The sequence below is a fragment of the Mangifera indica genome, chromosome 7 (assembly GCF_011075055.1).
Source record: "Mangifera indica cultivar Alphonso chromosome 7, CATAS_Mindica_2.1, whole genome shotgun sequence".
NCBI lineage: Eukaryota > Viridiplantae > Streptophyta > Magnoliopsida > Sapindales > Anacardiaceae > Mangifera > Mangifera indica.
The window spans coordinates 14006661-14013564 of NC_058143.1; the positions used below are offsets into that span (position 1 = coordinate 14006661).

A 6904-nucleotide genomic window follows, 5' to 3' on the forward strand; every position below is an offset into this window, starting at 1 on the left:
AAGCTCAGGCTTGTAATCAATTATAAGCCTCTCAACAGTTTCCTACAAGATGACAAATTCCCAATCCCTAATAAACAACACTTCTTTGCGAGACTAGCCCAAGCTACAGTACTTTCAAAGTTTGATCTCAAAGCTGGATTTTGGCAACTTGGCATACATCCAAATGATCGGCCCAAAACTGCTTTCTCTCTACCTGGACATCATTACCAATGGACCGTTATGCCTTTTGGTCTCAAAACTGCTCCTTCCCTATTCCAAAAAGCCCTCACAAAAATCTTTAGCCCAATCCAAGACCAAGCCCTCATTTACATTGATGATATCCTACTTTTCTCTCGCACTGAAAAAGACCATGTTACCCTTCTTCAACAATTTCATGCTCTGGTCAAATCTCATGGGATATCCCACAAACGGCCTTTCCAGCTGCCACGTGAGATGGAGGTTGGTGAGCGCATTGATGTCAATATAAAGTCAACATAAAATGTGCGGCTATATTGTCAAGTTCATTGTCACATCTGATCAACTGTTTATTTACCCTAAGGATTAAATATAAATATTAAGATAAATTATTTAATATAGTGTTTAATCAACATTTAAAAAAATTTTAAATTTACACTTAGATCTAAAGTTATTATAAATTAATAAAATTAAATTAAAATAGATTTACTTGATTTTGACGATATTATTTCTATTATTTTTTATTTATGAATAATTTTTAAATAATATTTAGAATACATTTACATAACTGTCCATTATATTAATTTTGAATGAAAATCTCCCAAGCCTACTTTCCCAACTTATTACATGCCTACTCAGGGATATATTCCTTTAAACTCCCTAAAACTTATGCTTTTGGTTTGCCTCTCTTCCAAGAAATAATGAACCAAAATGAGAAGAGGATGATGGTCTTCATATCTAAACCCTAAATTTAATGGTATTAGTCATGTTATTATATATAAATAACATGTTATTGGTGAAAGAGGGTCATGGATGCTTGTATTTCTTCAAGTGTTCTTCCTTTAGTCTCTGGCACTAACTTTGTAACAAACAGGATTGTGAAACCGCAGATGCAGGCAAATATGAAAAATGTTCCTGCATATAATTATGTATGAAACAGTTAATGATTTGTTCATATAAATTGCATAAATTTAGGGTGAAAGAGACACTAAAATTAAGGGGATTAGGTGAAGGTATACCTGTTGAGCTCCATTCAATCATAAAATTGAAACAATAAGAAACAATCCAACCGCATAGAGAATTGGCAAAAACTGAAAGACTTCCAGCTGACCCCTTGATACTTATAGGAAATATCTGAAAAGGAAGCTTAGTCAATACTCAATTTGCAATCTTGCAGATCAACCATCATGTTGTGGCAAAATTTTGTGAATGTTTCATGAAAATTAAGTGAAAAACAAGCTTGATAGAGTTGTATATATACCTCGGACATTATTAGTACCGGTAACCCCGATATGCCTATGGAGAAACTTATAACATATCCCTGATTACAGATTGCAGAATCTATTAGTCCACATTACCAACATTTCAGAAGACAATTCTTGCAGTTTCAGTATTATATTACCAATATGCCAACATAAACCAAACTTGGAGTGATCTCTTTCCAGTAGCCATGATCCTGATCGTACAAGACATATAGAAGAGTTATCCATATAAAGATCATTTATAAATTTGGGGATATCAAATCACAAACAAGTAGAAAATAACAAAATTTCTGTTTTACGAGAAACCTGTAAACAGAATGACAAGCCGAGAAGCAAGAAACTCAAGCATGTTCCGGTGCTTGAAACCTGCATGATTTAAGAAACTTAACCAAAGATTTATTGATCAACTATCTTCGCAGCTCAAACTGAATTTCCTTATCATTCTTACCATAAGAAGTGGTCTTCTTCCAGATTTATCTGTCAGGACAACAGATACAACAGCAGCAGGAACCTGCAGAAGATTTTCTATTGGTGATTGAAAATGCCGAAGGAAAAATCTCTTAGTTACATTCAGTTTATTTTAGTCAAACACCTGAATGATAGCCATGGATATAGTCCCAAGTTTACTTGAAAAGTCTGGAAAAAAATTGCATAATTATTTATGCAATATTACTCAATGAAATATAAAGCATAGCTAAAGGCTTTTCAACTCACTAGCATATTCAAATATGGAACTGGCATAAAATGCAATGCCATTACTCCCTCCTAATTGCGGCAGTGCCATAAGCCCAATGCCAACCTAAACCAAAGAAGTAGTATATCAATTTGAGTATTCCAAACTTAAGTCAAAGATGTTGTTTCCTTTTATTTTTCATTCCACAAACTCACTAAGAGCGAATGTGCATATCTACGTTGGAACAAGTTGAAGATTCGATCCTCTAATTATTGCTGAAAGGCCTCTGTGTAATTCTGTTCAAAAACAGAAACTCAACTCATGGAAAATGGCGAGAATATTAATGAAGAAAATTCCCATCTTTTGGAATTCAAGATATAGGAGTGGAAGTTCACTTTGATGTAGGCTGCTTCCTGAGAAATATCAGCATTCCTTCCCCTAAGTTTTTGTAGACTTGCATCTAATTCTTTTTCTCGGCCAACCATTGCCTGCAGGCAGCAGTACTTGATATATGATCATATGATATATGCTTCAGTAAATTATTATTCTAATATATCGGAAAAATTTAAGTATTTGTATCATAACTCACCAACCATCTGGGGGATTCAGGAGTGAAGAATACACCAAAGACTTGCACCAAGCATGGAGCAAGAGCTGAAATTGTAAAGAATCTATTGCTTATAATTTGTTTTTAAGTACCTAAATCAATGAAAACTTAAAATGGATAGAAGAAATCACCGATTAGAGCCAAGGTGCGCCAGGAAACAACAGTTCCAAGAAAGAACATTAGTGATACACCGCAAGTGAGCATCAACTGTAAACTTAACAAAGAATTTGTATATGAACAATAGGTTGGCCAGACTCAACAACACAATCTACTACAGTATAAAATGCTAAAATCTTACCTGGTTAGCTGTTGTTGATGCTCCTCGAATAGTCATAGGTGTAATTTCTGCAACATATACAGGTGCCTGTGGAAGTACTGTCGTGCTTGCATCAATGATATAAATAAATGAACAATAAAAATGGTTACATTTAACAATATTACCACATAAAACGTGAGACCAATTCCAATTCCCAGTGATGTCCTTCCAAGATACAGGAGCCAGGCATCCTTGAAACCCCATCAACAGAAGAGAGTGAGTGATTAAAGGGATGTAGACTCAAGCAAAGACTTTAGAAGATATTTTCTTATATTAACTCTCTTAGGAAAGTAAAGAATAAAGAAATTAGAGCTAAACATTGTTGCTTTCGAAAATAAACCAAGCAATATTCTTCTGCTCATTCTAAGTTTTATTTAAACCTTCGCACATGCGATAGCCAACCATCCAACGATGAAGAAAGAATCCGCTAACCAGAAGCCCTGCTTCACAAGATCACAAAATTACTTGAGAATTATTGTAAAGTTAATAAGCTTTATGTTTCAAAGTTTATAATGGATCTTGCTGGTGATAATTTACAGAAAGAAACTTACTCTTCTCCTACCGACAAGATCGGTTAATTTCCCATTTATTAATGAACCTAACAGTCCTCCAATTGTCATTACCGAGCCAAAAACGGAGTACTGCACACAGAGATTTGAATGCATCATATCATTCAACACGAATTCAACATCATCTCTATGGCAATTGTGGTCTTCATCAAACAGTTAAAGTGCGTTAACTTAATCATGAAACATGTGATCTCTCACATTGCTTTGGAAAAAAATGTGAATGCTAGCTCAATAGACTGTGAATTTATACAATGTTAAGATGCCTCACGGGTTTCACAGCCTCACGGCTAGAAACAAAACAATGATGGACTGTGTGCCCAATTTTACATCTGATTGCTTCTAAAACTCACTTAACAACTTGGATTGCAGGCAGCATAAGGGTTAATATAAAAGCATAATAAATACACACTTCTGCGACTGAGAGGCCAAGGTCCTCCATGATTTCAGACTCAACAGGCGACGAGTATCCACTCTGCAAATCAAGCATAAGTTAAAACAACAGTCATTCAAACCTGAATTTACATCAAGGCAATTGAGAAAAAAAAAAGCCATTACTTACACAGCAGCCAAAAACCAGGAAACCGCATATGGCAATGAAGGTGCTGAACAAAACTGTAAGACTTGTAGAAGAATCAATTTGATAATCAGTTATTTCACTGTCATCACCAATGCCACGATTCGGTTCAAGAATTGAAGAACCTGGTAATAGTGCTTCCTCCAAGCTCTGCCTCACCATATTGTACTTTCAAGAAAGAGAAAAGTGGAGAATGAAACAAGTGAAGTGGGTAGAAATTGCATAAACAGCACTGGACATTTCCTCTGTTCTGACGAAAATCAATTAAATATTTATAGTTACCCAACAGATATCTGTTCCATACCCCGCTTAGACTTCTCACACTGTCGTCGGCCAGGGGCAGAATCGGACTCTTACTTGAAAAAAAGTCTCATAATTATTTAAGCACACCCCACTCCCACTTACGGCTTTTCCAACTTCCAAGAGAGATGGAGGTAAATGAGCATCCACGTATAAATATTTTTAAATTATAGATTCTGACAAACGATGCACGTGTAAGTTAGATATATTAAATGAGTCAACTCAAACCTAATTTTTTCCATGGCCCACAAGAGAATAACTCATAAAATTGTGAACTATTTATATTTTTACATCGAAGTCTCTCTGATTTGATATCCTTTTTGTTAATATATAATTTCATATTAACAAATATCAATAATAAAATAACTAAATGTATGTCTTCGTATTTGGATTTATTCAAGTTCTTAATTGTTTTCATGATTTTTTAAAGTGAGAATTTGATTATTAGAGTTAGAAATGCTATGGTGAACGGTGATAAGGTTTTAAAGTATTCAAATGTTAGACGAGAGGGCAATCACCACATTATTTGAGTCGATTGGCTACCATACGAGGATTATACAAGGACTTTACACTAAAACATAGAAATCAAAATATCAAAACAAGAACTTAGAAAAATGTTCAGGTTATGAGAAACCCCAATTTACTATGTAAAAAACTCAGTTTAAGACAAAATAAAATTTAATATATATATATAATACACAAAAAGTCAGAATACATAAGAGAATAGAAGAAGAGAGTTGTAATTGTATCTTCAATACACGTCCGTAAGGGATTTGCTTTTCTTTTAAATTTCACCATTGGATTGTCTTAATTTTTTGAAATCCAGTAGAACATTTATTGTTCTTTTTTTTGAAGATGATCATGTTTTGTTTTTCAAGTAACTTATTATCTGTGTTGAAATAAGGTTAATTCATTGTTACGATTGAGTTTAGACAGCTCTTAGAAGAAGAGTTTTTTTTTTCTTCATTCACCGTTGGATTTCTCTTAAATTTTAATATAATTTTAGACATGTCTCGTGCTATATTTTAGAGGGCGTAAATGTATGTTTTATGTCTAAAACATAAGATATAGACTTACAAATTCGGCTACAATATTTTTTATTTTCTATAATTGTATTATTAATGTGTTCTGTTGCTTTTGAGGGTGGTATACATATATGTACGCTGAAAACTGTATACCATTTTTTAGATATAACAAATTGGTTTTTTGAGCGATATCTTGTGGTTTTATTCTTCACATTAAAGAAGTTTCTATATTAAATTGTGATATTTGAATCTACTATACACGTTAAAAGCAAACCAATAAAACATACAAAAGTATACCGGTACCTGTCATCATCGATGTACCTAAAGTGGATACATAAAATATAACTCTAAATATTATGTAAGTTTCTTAAACACAAAATTATGGTAGACTTTTAATATCATAAAACTATAATAGATTATATATTTAAAGTAGATAATAATTTGAGAGTGGATTGATTGATTAAAGATGTTAGGCTCTTGAATTTGGTGGGCAGGACTTCAATCTCCAACGAATACGTTAAGATGAGTCTACCGTGATGTCCATCAATTGTCTCCAAAGGGCTTTTTATATTCAACAAAAGGGTAGAAGAAACAAATAATACCCATCTGAAAATACCAAAAAATAACCTAACCACTAGTCTAACCCAACCTTGCTTCCAAACCTGCAAGTCAAACCAAGGAGGTGCCTAACTCTTGAAACTTATGCTGCTGGTTTGCCTCTTTCAAGAAAACGTGATATGGAAAGACCTAAAACATCTATAGATATCTTACAGGTGAAAGATGGTCATTTCTGCTTGTATTTCTGTAAGGGCTCGCCTCTTGGTCTCTGGCTGCAACAAATAGAATACTGAAACCCCAAATGCTTAAGAATGAAAAAAGGGTTCTTGCAATTGATTTATGCATGCAAGAGTTAATTAGTTCGTATGACATAAAATTTATAGTGAAAGGGAGATATACATAGCTGGGGAAATCGCGTATTCCAAGTTTAGCTTTATGCAAACTGAACTGAACCAGAGCGGGAAAGAAAGAGTTCAAAGGTTTAAGACAAACAATGCCTGGAAGCAACGCTACAATGTAATGCATTATGTGAAGTGACAGCAGCTAGTGGCCAAAGGCTACAATGTAATGCATTATGTGAAGGTTTCGAAGTGAGAGTGCAGGGATAGGTTCTCTGTATAGATGCCTACACTTTACCTTTTGACAGTTAACACTTGATATTGGAAGCACAGTAGCTAACTACACTAGGAGATATTATACGGAACTTTGAGGCACCAACAATGAAATTTGTTTTTGAGGGCATCAGTAGGTTTTATAAGGAGAAAAGGGTAGAGATATTAGTGTTATGGGAGAACAATATGTAAATTGCTAGGTAAACAACAGCAAATAGCTTCAATACTGCAAAAG

The 6904-nt window shown here is 34.1% G+C and overlaps 1 pseudogene; it reads right to left on the reverse strand.

The window, feature by feature from the left end:
• Positions 1–733: 733 nt before the first annotated feature.
• On the reverse strand, positions 734–4586 carry LOC123220932 (annotated as a pseudogene).
• Between the last annotated feature and the right edge of the window lie 2318 nt (positions 4587–6904).